This window comes from Hyalella azteca, unplaced genomic scaffold (genome assembly GCF_000764305.2).
Source record: "Hyalella azteca isolate HAZT.00-mixed unplaced genomic scaffold, Hazt_2.0.2 contig5706, whole genome shotgun sequence".
NCBI classification, from domain to species: Eukaryota; Metazoa; Arthropoda; class Malacostraca; order Amphipoda; family Hyalellidae; genus Hyalella; species Hyalella azteca.
This window is the reverse complement of record NW_025935888.1, coordinates 308,992-327,511: the sequence shown is the minus strand read 5'-3', so window position 1 is coordinate 327,511 and position 18,520 is coordinate 308,992.

Genomic DNA, 18,520 nt, shown 5'->3' with positions numbered 1-18,520 from the left:
CTCCTTAGTCCCAATGTACGATATCCTTAATCCCAATCGTCGATCTCCTTAGTCCCAATCTACGATATCCTTAATCCCAATCGTCGATCTACTTAATCCCAATTGACGATCTCCTTAATCCCAGTCGACGATCTCCTTAATCCCAGTCGACGATCTCCTTAATCCCAGTCGACGATCTCGCATCAATCGGCGATCATATCACACTCAAAGAAATATGGGTGGCAATATTATCGGACTGACCTGCGATACTCCGCTAAAATTACGGTTTTAATTTTTGCTTATATGCAAATTAATAAAATTGACCATTTAATATCAAAATAAATAATAATGTACCTAACGTTAATAATGAACAATAATAATTAATAAAATTATTAGTATAAAAAAGTGTCCGTTCAAGAAATAATGGTCCATAATCAAACCTGCTCCGCCGATTCATACTTGCAGATGTTGTTGGACTAGCGACAGTCCCGCTAGGAATGCAGCCGTTGCGCATTGCCATTTCGAGGGAGAAAGCCTCAAATTTTCGAATCCTTCACGAGGGTAAAAAAGTCAGTATAAATGCGCACAGGAAGCCACGTTTTTCCACAGAAAAAAATAAGTTTTTTCACAGAAAAAAAGACGTAAGTTGGCCGGTGAAACCTGGGAGCCTCGCGCCAATAGTTCCCACGGGACTGGAGAGTTATGAGATATTGTGATATTTTGTGAGTGTCGTGATATTATTGTGAGTGTCGTGATATTATTGTGAGTGTCGTGATATTGTGAGTGTCGTGATATTATTGTGAGTGTCGTGATGTTATTGTGAGTGTCGTGATATTATTGTGAGTGTCGTGATATTATTGTGAGTGTCGTGATATTATTGTGAGTGTCGTGATATTATTGTGAGTGTCGTGATATTATTGTGAGTGTCGTGATATTATTGTGAGTGTCGTGATATTATTGTGAGTGTCGTGATATTATTGTGAGTGTCGTGATATTATTGTGAGTGTCGTGATATTATTGTGAGTGTCGTGATATTATTGTGAGTGTCGTGATATTATTGTGAGTGTCGTGATATTATTGTGAGTGTCGTGATATTATTGTGAGTGTCGTGATATTATTGTGAGTGTCGTGATATTATTGTGAGTGTCGTGATATTATTGTGAGTGTCGTGATATTATTGTGAGTGTCGTGATATTATTGTGAGTGTCGTGATATTATTGTGAGTGTCGTGATATTATTGTGAGTGTCGTGATATTATTGTGAGTGTCGTGATATTATTGTGAGTGTCGTGATATTATTGTGAGTGTCGTGATATTATTGTGAGTGTCGTGATATTATTGTGAGTGTCGTGATATTATTGTGAGTGTCGTGATATTATTGTGAGTGTCGTGATATTATTGTGAGTGTCGTGATGTTATTGTGAGTGTCGTGATATTATTGTGAGTGTTGTGATATTATTGTGAGTGTCGTGATATTATTGTGAGTGTCGTGATATTATTGTGAGTGTCGTGATGTGTCCCTGTTACCTGCTTGTTGTCTTGATGTGTCTCTGTTGCCTGCATGTTGTCGTGATGTATCTCTGTTACCTGCACGTTGTCGTGATGTGTCTCTGTTACCTGCACGTTGTCGTGATGTGTCTCTGTTACCTGCACGTTGTCGTGATGTGTCTCTGTTACCTGCATGTTGTCGTGATGTGTCTCTGTTACCTGCACGTTGTCGTGATGTGTCTCTGTTACCTGCACGTTGTCGTGATGTGTCTCTGTTACCTGCACGTTGTCGTGATGTGTCTCTGTTACCTGCACGTTNCGCTGCTGATGTTGCCGCTGCTGATGTTGCCGCTGCTGATGTTGTCGCTGCTGATGTTGCCGTTGCTGATGTTGCCGCTGCTGATGTTGCCGTTGCTGATGTTGCCGTAGCTGACGTTGCCGCTGCTGATGTTGTCGCTGCTGAAGTTGCCGCTGCTGACGTTGCCGCTGCTGATGTTGTCGCTGCTGATGTTGCCGTTGCTGAAGTTGCCGCTGCTGATGTTGTCGCTGGTGATGTTGCCGTTGCTGATGTTGCCGTAGCTGACGTTGCCGCTGCTGATGTTGTCGCTGCTGAAGTTGCCGCTGCTGATGTTGCCGCTGCTGATGTTGTCGCTGCTGATGTTGCCGTTGCTGATGTTGCCGCTGCTGATGACAAACCTCAGGATGTTATGAGACATAACATCCTGAAAATATAATAAATAAAATTATGAAATAATCTGTGGCTGAGAATTCAATGGCCACCTGCTCAGGCTTCTCATCTGCAGCACGGAAAGTGACCACATAAAAGCTACATTTTTTTGCGAGCGCAAGCAATAGTCGTAAATGGCCACGGGTTTTCCTGGAGCGCTGAAAAAAAAACGAATGGCGTTTGTCAGAGACCAAAAAGCCAAGTAGATACAAACGTTTGTGCACAAAATAAGGCACAAATTCGAAACACAAACACGGCGCACAAAACTCGTGAGAGAACAAACCGTAAATTCGTAGCATCGTCCATTCAGAAGAGCGGAGAAGACTCGGGATTATTTCGGTACCGCAAACGTTGTCCACAGTCCTCGTCGGTTTAGCCGGACTTTCAGAGTCCCTAAAGGAATTTTATTATTATGGCTTGAGACCGAACAATTTAGCAATGAAAATAGGATGGGTAAATAATATTAAAAAAAGAGGAGAAACAAGGAAGTAGGAAACTTGTGATATAGGCTTTAGGATTTAATTTTTTTATGATAAGGCCAGCTGGAGGAGAAGTATCTTCGGCACCAGGCAAGCATTTTACTTAAACCAATTTTAGTAAAGGTTATTACTTTAATCGAGGTTATTACTAAGGAAGATAATGAATATAATAAATCTTGTTATGTTATTAGAGAATTAGAATTAGAAATCAATAATTATATAATTTTGACAGGAGACACGCATATGAATGTTACACGTACCTATATCTGTCTCATCAGCTACTGGAACTATGAAATTGTCATTGCTATACGACAAAAAAGCTTGAAGTAAAAGCGTAAATGAAAAGTTACAGAAATTGCCTTACTGGTCAATACTCCAGAATTTAAACAAATACATTCAATTTTGTTCATCTAATTTGGGCTTTGAGTTATGATTAATTAGCCAACAATTACACATTATCAAGGCATTGACAAATAAGAGATTTATGTTTTGATTATTTACGAAAAACTTTCCTGGATCATCGTGACCGAAATGACTAAAATTTTATTACAAATTTACTGCAGAATTACTCTATTTGAGACAAATCGTACGAATTTGTTTCTCATTTTATTTTTTTATCGGTTACTCTTTTTCGGCAAGATCTTGAGAAGCTAGAAGCGACTTGGAACCAGCGAATATAAAAAATCAATTCCCATATTTCAAGCTGTCATGCAGACGCTAGATAAAAAAAATTGAAAACGGAAGATTTAAGAAAAATTGCAAATATTTTTTGCATTTAGCAAGCAAAATAAAGGGAAATTCGAAGAGAATCGCTTGTAAGTTTCTTTGCTCTTGGTCAACGAGCTTTTCATAATTTTGGCTGAATTTGCTGAGAAGTGAGACAGTCTCCGTTGAAATCGAATTGATTATACGCCAGCCTACTGCTGAAGGAAAAGTTAATATTCCTACCGGGAAATCAGCACTTAATAACATAATGAATAAGAGGAACAATGTGATGGCTTAGTCATGAGTAATTAATTCACTATTTTGGGATGAATAGCGTAATGGAAGCGATGGGCAGAAGATGGTTAATAAATGACTTAGGTAAGAATATTCACACGACTTCGGTTAGTCCCGTTTGTGTATTGTAGAATAAATACTCGAAAACCCGTGAATTTTATGCGAGTCGTAGAAGTTGAACTGGAGTTATTGTAATGAAATATTCGTCATCCACATAGCCCATACTTGTCATCCACATAGCCCATACTTGTCATCCACATAGCCCATACTTGTCATCCACATAGCCCATACTTGTCATCCCCCCAAAAATTCCTTGCAACTCAAAGTATTTCGCGTCTTGAATCTTCTCCACAATTCTTTAAATATTATTCAAATAATTGTTTATTGGGTAAAACTCACGCACACAAATAATTTTTCTGCGAGATATATGAGTGGATTTGGCGCAGTGTTCAAAATTAAATTCCGCTATGAATACAAAAACTTAACCGCTGTAAAAAGGTTCAAAGACATAAACGGCAACCCAGGTCGCATTAAGAGAACTTTTCGATTTGTCTAATACAGCATGTGAGCAACAACAGCAACATCAAAAAGAACAGCAACATCAATAACAACAGCAATAATGCCCAGTCACCGTCACAAATTAGGCGCCGTTCTCACCTTTACGTTCAACAGGAAAAAACAACAACATTATTGCCTCCAAACATACGATTGCTGGCCAAGCTGAATGTCTGCCCCGTTTTTATGCTTGAACTCACATGCTACAATTGTTATAAATTATAAAATAGTTATTCATAAAAATTAAGTGCATAATCTATAATTTTCTTGATGATTATAATAAAATTAGTCCAGTATCTAAGCGCTAGATGAGCGCAAAACTCGAACTCTACATCCATGACAGCTGTACGTAATTTCCATTTTATATATTAACTTCCCCCAACATCAACCTGATAGGTCGAAACTTGCTTTCTATGCCTGTAAATTGCTCATAGCATTCGCACAATGTGGAAATATCACTGAAATCTCAAGCATATACCGGATGAAGGTTAAATTATGGGACGGCTTTAGCTTGGGTCGGCGTCCTAGTGGGCATGTGCCTTTAAGCCTGCATGCCAAATGAGCGCAAACTCCAGAGAATTCGAGCCCTGCTACCTAGACCCATAAATTGGGGTCCATGTGAGCGTTTTATCCTAAGCCTGGTATGTAGGAGTCAAGTGGATTTATGGGGTAGAAACAACCATCAATTACCCTAAGGCCTTGGCTTCACATTGAGACGGCTGTAAGAAGTGGAGTCTTTGGAGCACGGAGGAAGTAATGCTAACGCGGCGTTTTTTACGTTTGCTGGAAAATATAGTCCAGCGAAAGACGTCTCTCCAATTCATGAGATTAAAACTTTTTAATGTTGTTGCTTTTTTATCTTCTGAGTGGCTATCAAAACACGCGGAAGGTTTGCTGAAATTAGGCGCGCAAAAACAGTGAATGTTTTTCATAGATCTTCAGTAAACTCGTGTAAACACGTGTAACAATTTATAAAAGCAATATTATTGATCTGACTACATTGATTCCAATATCTTGAGTGAAGTCATTCACTAAAAATGCAAATTTATTAAATGATGCTCAAAAATTAATAATGTAAAATAATACATGGCTTGTTGGTGGATTTGACGTTGGGATGAAATTAGTAATTTTGAAAATTGGATACGCGTCAGAAAAAATTATTTGTAGGCTTTATTCCTATATTAAAGAAAGTTATCAAGGAGTGTTATTTAATGGAAACTTTCTATTATATATTATTATTAACAAATAGTGGCACTCCTGAGAAGACTGTCACAACATTTTAGAAGAATAGCCTCTACATAGGTAGTCAATACTGCATTGATATAGCAATGTTAACTCTAAACTTATTACCGCAATTCAAACTCTTCACTGCCATTTTATAGCATGAATATTACGCTGTTGCACACGGCTGTATTCAAACCTATTTATTACGACTGATCACTCGGAGCGATAGCCTATACGGGTGACTCGTGAAAAATGCGAATCCTCAAACGTACGATCACGAATACCCGTAATTGATACGTCAAGCCGGGTCATGCAGTTTAAATGAATCAATTCGATGAATTTTCATTGACTGACTAATATATTGGCCTCCTACATGCCTGCCGAAATTGTTAAAAGTATTATGAAAGCTATAATTGTCCATACTTTATTATTTATTCTCACTTCTGCATAAATTTATACGCGGTTTTTTCCTTATTACGCACTTACTTAGGAGAAAAAATGAAGATCAGAAAACGCTTAAGATGTCGACGTAGCATTGCAACGTTCGCGCGGGGCATTTGCATGGCTATGAGTAGTCAACGACATGGTTTAAATTTTTTTGTTGATTATAGATTCATTTTTCACTGTATAAGTCAACAGCAGCAGACGAGTTTGGTATTAATTCACTCCACATTCATGAATTTTGAGTGTGAAGCAAAAGCTTTCTAGTTGTCAGCCATAAGGACATGATGTGGGACTAGCAGCTGTCAGCCACAGACATGATGTGAGACTAGCAACTGTCAGCCAAAGACATGATGTGAGACTAGCAGCTGCCAGCCAAAAATATGATGTTAGACTAGCAGCTGTCAGCCAAAGGCATGATGTGAGACTAGCAGCTGTCAGCCAAAGACATGATGTGGGACTAGCAGCTGTCAGCCAAAGATATGATGTTAGACTAGCAGCTGTTAGCCAAAGACATGATGTGAGACTAGTTGCCCATTCATATACGCGCTGGATGCGAGGCTTGATATTTTTTAGTATTGCTTTCAGTAAGAGGCTAGCCTCACAGGCCGCCATGTGGAACGTATGAAGACATATATTCTTTCTTATCTTAGCATTATATGAGACTATTCTCTTCTACAGCTTTATGCTGCGTAAAATACTAGCTTCATTGTCAGCCATATTCTGGGCGCGAGACTGGCCTCGATCTCTGTTAACCGTTCACTGGACGTTTGTGAAGAAGATCGCAAGACTATAGCCTTTCGTTAAATTAAGGCTGGGTGTGAGTCTTTAGCTAGACTGCGTCAGCTCCTGCGAGATTAAGACTATAGTCCTTGTCAGTCTCATGCGAGTGTGAGACTATATAGCGCCTCTGTCATTCTCATGCGAAAGTGAGACAAGCTTCTCTGTCAGGTTCATGCGAGTGTGAGACTTTTCTGGACGTCAGGCACACTCTAGTTGTGAGACTAGCATCTTCATGTGAGACTAGCCTCTTCTGTGTGAGGTCACCCTCAGTATCAGCGTCGCACTCTAAAAAATATCGATCACCCTCCTTTCGCAATAGCAATAATATTCATTGCCATCTCATAAACAGAGGCAATTATATTTACTAACTATCACCGAAAATATAATAATATTCTACACCTCCACCACAGAGGTAAAAATGTTCATTATCCTCCAACACAGACTGAATGATCTTCGTTATCCGCCATCGCAGCTGCAAAATAACTTGCGTTCTATATCCTCTAACGATGACGCAATAAAATTTGTTATCCTCCAACGGAAGCTAATAAAATTTCATCGAGATAATTACGACTCTTGTGAGTGTATTGATTAAGAGATTCACATCTCCTAATTAGTTACATTCTTAATCAATCTTAATACACATCTTTTAATCTAATTGAGATACAAGAGAAGACTTGTATTGAGATACAAGAGAAGACAGTGCCTGTGTATCTACAGGAGAAGAGACACAGGCACTGTCAAGTGCCTGTGTAAACATTTATATTCTGACTTAATGTTACCAAGTCATAATTTCCACAATTTTAGCAAAACTTCAACGTGATCTCATTTCAATTCAATGGAATCCCAGGATATTAAAGTAGGGATCTCGTGGTAGAGTTGCTCTAGAAGACATGTACTTAGCAGCGGGGATCTCGGGGTAGATTTGCTCTAGAAGACATGTACTTAGCAGCGGGGATCTCGGGGTAGAGTTGCTCTAGAAGACATGTACTTAGCAGCGGGGATTTCGTGGTAGAGTTGCTCTAGAAGACGTGTACTTAGCAGCGGGGATTTCGTGGTAGAGTTGCTCTAGGAGACGTGTACTTAGCAGCGGGGATCTCGTGGTAGAGTTGCTCTTGGAGACATTTGGGATCTCGTGGTAGAGTTACTCTAGAAGACATGTACTTAGCAGCGGGGATCTCGTGGTAAAGTTGCTCTAGAAGACGTGTACTTAGCAGCGGGGATCTCGTGGTAAAGTTGCTCTAGAAGACGTGTACTTAGCAGCGGGGATCTCGTGGTAGAGTTGCTCTAGCAGACGTGTACTTAGCAGAGGGGATATCGTGGTAGAGTTGCTCTAGAAGACGTGTACTTAGCAGAGGGGATATCGTGGTAGAGTTGCTCTAGAAGACGTGTACTTAGCAGCGGGGATCTCGTGGTAGAGTTGCTCTAGAAGACGTGTACTTAGCAGCGGGGATCTCGTGGTAGAGTTGCTCTAGAAGACGTGTATACTTAGCAGCGGGGATCTCGTGGTAGAGTTGCTCTAGGAGACTTGTACTTAGGAGCGGGGATCTCGTAGTTGTACAAAGTATCATCGATACCTTGCAACGCAGCGTAGAGTGTGATAATCATTGAGAAGCTGGGAAAAATGGCGATGTAATAACGATAAATACTTGCACTGATGATCAACCTGATAATCTAACTGTTACTGTTGAGGCGGCTAACTGCCGGCAAAGAGTCAAACAACTACAGTTGAATGCAAATAACTGCAACGTCTGTTTCGACTAATAGATGACACTGAATAAGGCATCCAACTGCAGTTGGATGTATTTAACTGTAACTGGTGAAGCAACAAGTAGATAGCAAGGAGGCATACAACTGAAATTAAATGCATCCAGCTGAAGTTTCACGCATCTAACTGTTGCTGCTGAGAAGACCAACTGCCGCTATAGAGCCATCCAGCTATAGTACCATCGGTGAGGTGATATAATCTAACTGAATAGTGAAATATTGCTGATATTGCCCATGCTCTGATTTGCCAACGACAATTTTTAAATAATTATTGTTGATGAAAATACATGTAATTGACACAAAAAATGTTTAATTTAATTAAAAAAGCACTGAAACATTGCGAAAGTGCACCAAGCCAGAACGGTAAGGAAACGTACACCAGACTAACCTTAATTAACCTAACCAGGGCTAACCTGACGAAAATGAAAAATCTGCCACCGAATCAATCAAAATCGACTTTTTGGATGCTGTCGGCCACCGCTGGCTACCGGCTTTTGAATGGCCGCCCATTAGACGCCGATAATTATTACAAGACCAACACAGGTGCGCAGGAATAGAGCTTCTTTCTAATGGACGCAGTCACGCGAGGCGTTAATTAATAACAAACTCTGCTCAATTTCCATTACTTCGAGAGCCTCCAATGGAACGATATACAGGACGCTCGTACGGCAATCGCTTGCGTCACGCAGAATTCCAGAGGCAAGTTTTAATCCATTATTGCACACACTCAGAGTTATGAGTGAGAGTTAGTCCAAATAGCGGAGTCTTTTTACGCTTGTCTGGGTCATCGTGACTCATTTTGGTTTAGTAAAAAGACGTATAAGTCCTAAATGCAGAAAATTTTTCACTTTTTGGCAATGTGACCCATTCATTTGTTTGAGTGCCTACACTGCGTCTATATGAGGACATTATATGCCCAGTACAAGACAAGTCAAGTTTTACCGAGCAGCATGATAAGGTGATGAGTACAGTGAACAAAATGGATAGGTCATTGTCCAAATATTGACGCACTTGCTGACCCACAGCACGAGCAGCGATGGTAAATTAGTGAGGATTTGTCCAAAAACGATGCATTTTTGCTGTGTCTGGGTCGCCCTGACCCAGTTTGGCCATGCCACGGGCGTTTCAGGGCTATATGGTTTAAATAACTCGTAATAAATAACTATGCGCTATGTTCTATGTTCTAAATAACTCATAATAAATAACTATGCGCTATGTTCTATGTTCTAAATAACTATCTAAATAACTCATAATAAATAACTATGCGCTATGTTCTATGTTCTAAATAATTCATAATAAATAACTATGCGCTATGTTCTATGTTCTAAATAATTCATCATAATAAGTTCCCAGATTTCAATTTCTCTTCTTGAGATCTGGTCACGTGCCAGGGACTATCAAACAAACACGAATTTCTTAAAGAATTTGTAGGCAAAGAGAACGCCAGGTATATTCATTTCAACTTTATTGAAAACGTGCTGTAAGGGGAGTAAATAGCTGATATTATTGCGCACAGAAATAGTAGATATTTCTGCATGCATAATTATTACACAAAGTGTGATAATACAGAAAAAATATTGAAACATTACGATTTAAAACTCCAATTTTAAAAGAGTTGTAAATCCTAAGTTATGTTGTTAATCTCACCAGGCACATGACGTTGAAAAAAAAGTTTATTAAAAGATTTTTTAAGGAATTCAACTCACAATCTAAATTATTTTATTATCTTTTGCCGCTATAGAAAATACGAAAAATAATCTCAGGAAAATGAGTGAGACTTCGTCCAAAAAAAGATGCATTTTTGCCGTGTGTGGGTCATCTTGACCCAGTTGGTCGTGCCAGATGAGTTGTGTTGTTAATAAAGAAAAGTTCAACAGTCAGGAAAAAGCGAGAGATTATAAAGGCCGCAACCACGAGATGGAATTATCTTTCATAATTAATCACAACTAATTTTTATTGGTTGTGTAATCATAATTTATTCATGTAATCATAACATTTGGAATGTCATATTGGACGCTTCTAGTACAATGAGGGCATCAAACTTTTGAAATTCGTCACCTAGCTGATATTCATCACGATGGTTAAATATTAGCGCACGATTAAAGCAATATAATTAATACGATGGTACTAAAGGAACATCATTGTCAGCATAATTCAACTAACGACATTGAATTATCAATAAAAATGTGAAAAATCTTACTGCGCTGCTGTCAAGCCTGATGAATTACTTACAACATCATTGAGGGCTGTATAAATATTGGGATCTCCATGGAGTTTATGTACATTATTTGTCATGGACGCGCGATCATTTCTCCTTTTTATCCTTAAATGAAAAAAAATATAACTCAGTACTCACTGCGGCGAGTGACAGAGAGCGCATTTTCTCGTCGACAAAAACGTGAAGTTACGGACGGACAGACGGACGGTCGGACGGACGGACGGACGTGACGAGCACAATAGCTTATTTTTTCCATAAATGGGAAAATACGCTAAAAAGGCAACGGTTTAAATAATGGCCAAACCGTATTTTTTCACAATGCTGCGGCATGCACGACCTATGTTTATCTTCTTCGTAAAATAATAGATTCGATTATGTTTTTCACGAATTGTAATCAGACAAAACTATTGTATTGTTATGAAAATCAATTGCTGCAATCAAATTAAAAGCATATTATAATCAGACGTCGGGAGACAATATTACTGATAAATGCCGGGCACAGAAGTGGAGCGTCTTAAAAACACCCACCCAGAGAAATGAGTTAGACTTTGTCCGAATATCGATGCACTTTTTATCCTTCTGTGAGTCATCCTGACACCTAGTTTGTGCCGACGTTTCGGAGCTATATGTGCGGAAAGTGTGTCACCATTCGGACAAAATCCATTATTTTTCTCAGTGTCAGGGCCAGTTTACCGACGTGTTAGAATGTTTCAGTGCTATGTTCAGAAAGTGTGTCACTATCTGAACCACATGACCAATTATTTTTCTCAGTGTCAGCGATGTGAGCAGCAATGCGTGCCGAGCAGTCATTGCTCGGGCGACTCCTGCTCGGGACGCTCACCGGTCCCGCAGTCCCAAGGAGCAGCGATGCTCATTCCAGTGATCTGATGAGCGCATTAACTTGGATGGCTTTACCCACGCACACCAATTGATTGGAAGCAGCTATAGCCAATCACTTATTGGCCGTGAGAGGCTGGCATAACTCCAGTCCAGTAGTGCAGTGAAGTGATATATCCTCTTAAAGCGGCAGGCCAATCAACATTAGTGGGAAATGTATTATTAGCTACACCACTTGTGGTCAATTAATTGTAGAAGAATTCCACTTGCAGCATGAAGCTTTCGGCCAATGTTTTTCCGAGTAATTCGCTTTTTTGGTGGTGAAGTTGCCCGAATATTTTAGTGCGCTCACCAAATTAGCGAGAATTTGCAAACTTTCTTTAGTAGAACACAACGCTCATCACCCGCCCCCTCATAGAGTAGAACACAACGCTCATCACCCGCCCCTCATAGAGTAGAACACAACGCTCATCACCCGCCCCCTCATAGAGTAGAACACAACGCTCATCACCCGCCCCCTCATAGAGTAGAACACAACGCTCATTACCCGCCCTCTCATAGAGTAGAATACAACGCTCATCACCTGCCCCCTCATAGAGTAGAACACAACGCTCATTACCCGCCCTCTCATAGAGTAGAATACAACCTGTCTCTTATACACATCTAGATGTGTATAAGAGACAGGTNCATTACCCGCCCTCTCATAGAGTAGAACACAACGCTCATCACCTGCCCCTCATAGAGTAGAACACAACGCTCATCACCCGCCCCCTCATAGAGTAGAACACAACGCTCATCACCTGCCCCTCATAGAGTAGAACACAACGCTCATCACCCGCCCCCTCCATATATAAAGCAGCGTTCCACCTGATCTTTTTAAGTTAATATATCAATAGGGCCAGAGGGTTACATCAGTTGATTGGTGGTCGTTGAAGTTAATTACTAATGACACATAACGACCACAAGCGTTAGTGGTGATCGTGTCCCAATCCTATTACAAGCGCTGATATTGAGAGGCAATTATGGTTATTTGGCGTATGGAATTTAAGAATGATATGACCAATCAGTAATTTCGGCTTTTTTTTTGAAAGTAATAAAATCTCAAAAGGAAAAGTAAGGTAGGTGGGGTTGAAATGAAAGTTAATTTAATTATGATCTGGAAATGAACTTGGCTCGCTCCACACTTGAGGTGCGAAAGTTAATTATTAGACTTAATTTGCAACTTATCAACTCAGTTCTAATTACTCAGTTCATGTTCCGTATTCTGGGGGTATCTTGATATAAAACATTATACCGTGATCAAATTTTTGGCAATTTTTATCGGTTAAACATTTTTCAATTTCATGGCCATGTTTATCTTTATTTGGACGTGAATCACATGTTGCAAAAAAATTTTCAAAATATCCTGCACATTAGATATGGTCATCACCTAAGCTGCATTAACTCACAACCGAGTTTTCATTTCAATTATTTGAAGCATCAACGCAGTTCTGGTAATATTATCTTGATATGATAATATTGTAATAATTTAATTTCATCGCAATATTTTTCATTGATATCGCAGGCTGCAAAACAGTAACGTCACCTCGCACCGCGCATGCGCAGTCGTGAGCGCAGTGCGCATGAAAGGCATCCTTGTTGCGCGCTAAGCACCAGGGCTTCTGAACGCCGTTATCCTAAGTAACTTGGACAGCGGCCACGCATTAATACTAAGCAACGCCTGCCCCTTAACAGGCGCCTTTATTGCACCAATGGATTAGTGGGCAATACTTTTATAGCGTCCTTCACTGAGCGCCTTCATTGTTAACTGACATTACTGTTACTTGTGTCACCTCTCGCTGAGCGCCTTCATTGTTAACTGACATTACTGTTACTTGTGTCACTCTCACTGAGCGCCTTCATTGTTAACTGACATTACTGTTACTTGTGTCACCTCTCACTGAGCGCCTTCATTGTTAACTGACATTACTGTTACTTGTGTCACCTCTCGCTGAGCGCCTTCATTGTTAACTGACATTACTGTTACTTGTGTCACTCTCACTGAGCGCCTTCATTGTTAACTGACATTACAGTTACTTGTGTCACGTCTCACTGAACGGTGCCTCATCTTTGTCGTCAAAGACCTGCAAGCAAATTTATTTAGGTGCTATTCTCTTGAACTTTTGAACTTACAGTTTTTTATTTTATTTTCGCCTCTGTATTTCGTGTTGTCCTTAGAATTAGCTTATATTTCAGTTGTTTACCATTATCTGTCATTTGTGGCATCATGCAAAGCTTTTATTTCAATTATTGACCATCAGCAATTGTGTAGCGATATACACTCAGAGATATAAGTGAGTAAATCAGCGTTACGCTCGCTCTCCGCTCGTACTGATGGTATGAAATCGTATGGCTCAAATATTCTTAGAATTTTCTAAGTGCGACACCAATGCGAAGAAAGTTTGTCACATTTTCTAACGGAAAGAAAATTTGTTACTCGGATATTATTATCATGTAGAAAATATGATCCATTTATTTGTTAATATGTTTTTAAGCAGGATAAAAAATGGACGGCATTTTGAACTAAGTTGAGCAAGATTCATGAGCTGTATCTTTCTTTTTTAAATCAGGAATAATGTCAATGAATGAAAGGCTCAACTTCAAGTTTCCCAAATTATAAGAACAAAAATAGTATAGTTTTGTACTTGATGGTAAGCGAATGTGAAGGGAAGACGGGAAAACTATATCTTCGATAGGAGTATCCTTTGTAATTTATTCATCATTAGATGATAGTTAATTAATTTATTAATTTTAATATGATAATTACTTCAGAGCAAGAGACTAAAATTACTAAATTCTGTCAAATTCTAATTTCTGCTCAGTCAAAGTCTGGCACGACTGTAAGATAACAAGTAGAATTGTCGTTGAAATGTAGGCAGGAATAGCATTAGTAACGCAACGCCGATCATGATGTAGGCAGGAATATCATAATTTAAGCAATGACGATCAAGACGTAGGAAGGAATAACATAAGTAACGCAACGCTGCTGAAGATGTAGGCATGAAAAGTATAAATAACGCAATTCTGATTAAGCGCTGTATTGATTTATTTTCCGCCACACTTGCCTTCCAGGCAGGTGCCGTGCGTCGCTGGTATGAATAGCGTTGTGGATAGAGTGTGCATGTGCCGGCATTGACAAGCCTCCAACGCAGGTAGGAATAGCGTTATGAAATGTAAAGTTTGTGTTATAGTCTAAGGTTAATCCTCGCACGAACATGTATCCTGATATCTGATCACGCAACACTAATCCTCGGAAGACAGAACGAAAAATATCTGTCTAATCCGGATGAAAGGAAGAATTATGCGTGCGTTGGCTTACCACTTGAGACTTTTTGAAGCGTATCTGGATCTTTTATTGCAGATATATTAGCCGCTTTCAATGATATTCGTGCCTGAAGACCTGGTATTATAAATTACCGTGTGGAAGATCGAGTTACATCACATTGGAACGAATCCTAGTTTCTAATTGTTAGTTGGAAATGTTACCCGAGTATTAAGTAAGTAATTTCGTCATTTATTTTTCATTACGTAACAATCGTCTAAATGTAAGAAATGTTTGAAGCTTGGGCGAAAAGATTCCGTGTTTCGATTACGTCATCCAGTGCAGAAGCGGAATCAAGTTTGCATGCCGAAAACTGGGATTTTTTTAATGAATTATAAGATATAACCTTATAATTCATTATTCTCCTTTCTAAATCCTTATCTCCTTCGGTTATTTTATTACGCGTACAATTCTTTTTCTGCATAATCTACATAAACATCATGAATTTAAAGCACTAAAAAATTTTTTTAGTCCTTTAAGGAAGCTAACGCAGTTTCCAATGGGGAGCCGAGCGCCTTAATTGTGCGTCGTTATTTAGCATCACTTGCAAATTGTTGGCTTAGCTACGAACCTGAATTTCAAGGGGCACTTTGCATGCATTCCATGCAGCTGATATCTGATACGTTAACAATGGAAAAATTGAAATTTTTTTAATCAACTAACTTTGATTAGTTAACTAAATTCCCTTTAAATAATTTTTAATGAGCTCCCTGAATTTAAGTTTTTGAATACCGTTGTCTCATATATTTTGAGAAAACCGTATTGCAATTTTCACGATGCCCAGAAATATTATAATCACTCATGTGAAAACAAAGCACCATGTCTAAACTATAGATATTAGTTAATGGATTGAAAGGATAATAAAGGGCATCAATTCCACCAACATAAAAATTAGGTATTTCTGAAACACCACTTACCAAAAATCAATCGTGTATCAATTTTGGGCAGGTAAGATCATTCGTACTCACACCTCGCAGTAACCATTAGGATATCTAGGGCATTGAACATATACACAGCCATTAAGTGTATGGATATTCCGGCAGCGTATTAAGGTAGATGCGGCCGTAAATCGGCGCAGATGCGGCCGTAAATCGGCGCAGTTTGACGGCCGGCCGACCGAACAATAGGGTCGTTACGGACTCGGCATGTACCGTCGCCGGCACAAACCCCATCCCCGCACCCACAACTATTTTTGATAAATATAACAAAAACACATTAATGGGCTGCAACACTCAAAACATTATGTGCTGAAACTGAATAGACACAAAATTGAAGTAATTATAACATTTAAAGGAAACTTGGAGACATTTAAATGTGATTCCATGAGAGGAAATATCTGCATCATCGCTTGTGAGCGCGAGTGTACACCTCCTCTGACCCGCGATGATAAATTATGGACGATCTTGTGGGTCTAATCATCAGTTTTATCATTGACGATTCATTTACATGAGCCAGCAGGCTGGCCTCAAATCTGCATGAATCCATGCGTGAAATGAAGTACACAGCGTGCTTCAAAATAAACTCTGGGAATTTGTTGTATTTGGATATTGTGGTTAAATGTATGCTAAGGCAATATGTTGTTGTTGGTTATTGTGGGTTAAAATATCCTGAGACAATATGTTGTTGTTGGATATTGTGGGTTAAGATTTGCTCAGACAATATTTTGCTGTACGATATTGCTGGTTAAGATATGTTCAGACAAAATGTTGTTGTTAGGTATTGTGGCTCAAAACATATACAGACCATACGAAGTAACATGATATTACGTGAGGCTTTAAAGAGTCAGGCGGAAGGAAATCACTTCTGCTAACTGTGAATAAATGATTTGAGTTGTCCTCATTATCGGACAAAAAATGTGAATGTATTTCTGAAATAAATTTTACAATTAATATTTAATTAAAAATGCAACTAAATAATTTTAATGATCAATTGCCAGTGTTGCCCACAGAACTGGCCTTTGAGTGCACAGCGTAGGCAGCGCCTGCACCCAGCAGACGGTTGCGAGACAATAACATCCCGTGTAAAAGTTACTCAAAAATTTATTACTAGTCACTTAATATTTTTGACCATCGATCGAAAATCGGTCGTCAATAAATATCTTCAGCCTCATGTTAGTTATCCTCGAGACAGTCTTCCTGTGGCATCACACGTACATGGAGACCGAATATAACTGCCATCGCAACGATGCCCTCAGAGGAATAAGTGAGTCTCGTCCAAATAGCGATGCGTTTTTTGCCCTCGTGTGGTTCATTTTGGCAAAGTATGGTTCTACATAAAAGCGTCTCAATGCTACGTGCCGCCTGTGCAGTGTCATTATTTGGTAAATAGATACATTCGTTTTCTGTGCAGTAAGCTTTGTGCATGTGCAGTGCTTATAAAACTGCGAGACTTGAAACGTTCAGCCCTGCAACAGCGTTCAACTGCTAGACTTGAAACGTTCAGCACTGCAGCAGCGTTCAACTGCGAGACTTGAAACGTTCAGCACTGCAGCAGCGTTCAACTGCGAGACTTGAAACGTTCAGCACTGCAACAGCGTTCAACTGCGAGACTTGAAACGTTCAGCACTGCAGCAGCGTTCAACTGCGAGACTTGAAACGTTCAGCACTGCAGCAGCGTTCAACTGCGAGACTTGAAACGTTCAGCACTGCAACAGCGTTCAGTGATTTATAAAGCAATGTACTCTTCTTTAACGCAGTCCATCAACTAAATCATTTAATTTATGCATAATTTTAATTCAATTTTTGCTCATCATTCATCCAAGATATTCACGAGAAACTAATTATTAATAAATAATTAAGATTAAGATCTAATCAAGATTCTTAGGCCTAATATCTGTGACGCTGCACGAGCCACATGGTATGACTGCTTTGGTATGAAAAAGACGAAGAGTAAGATTCTGTACGTGTCGTGTTTCCAATTTTGATTTCACAATTAAAACAGTCAATTAATTAGTCTAATGAATTATTAGTATGAACAAATGTTATCTAATTATTGCCCTAACTATCTAATTAGTGCTGAATTGAACTTATGAACGAAAAATAATGTATTTCGTTCCTCGTAAATTTATTAATTTACACGTGGTCATGAAACATGAAATGGGTCAATAGGCAGACCCATCTTTTTTATCAGTTCTACCGATTAAACTCCTGAAAATTTCGTTAAATATATTCATATAAAGATGAACCTTTTACCATTGAGTGAGTTATAATAACGTAATTTGGCCTCGTAAATGGGCGAACCAGTGTTACGTCCGCTTCCTGCTCGGGCTGCGAATGAGAAAGTGTGTCACTATTTTGACAATATTACCCATTAATGATCTGAGTGACGCCATTGTGGAGTTACTAACATCTTAGTCGTGCACCTTATAGATTTGGCAGGATTAAAATTTGCCAGATGTTTTGCCATGATCCACAGACGTGGAATTTTCGGAATGTATGCTTCATCTGGCAGCAAATTTCGTACGAGTTCCTGCCAACTTTTATCTTACGATTCACATAGATAGTTTCCTGCAGTTATTGATTGCTTGTCTCGCGAAATATGAATCATATGTATACTATTTTTCTTGCAGATAATAAATTAATTTTTTGTTTTCTTTTCCTGTTTACGTTTGCGTATCCCCTGAGAGTACAGTGTTATGACTGCCACCACGGAGAATTTTAATTATTT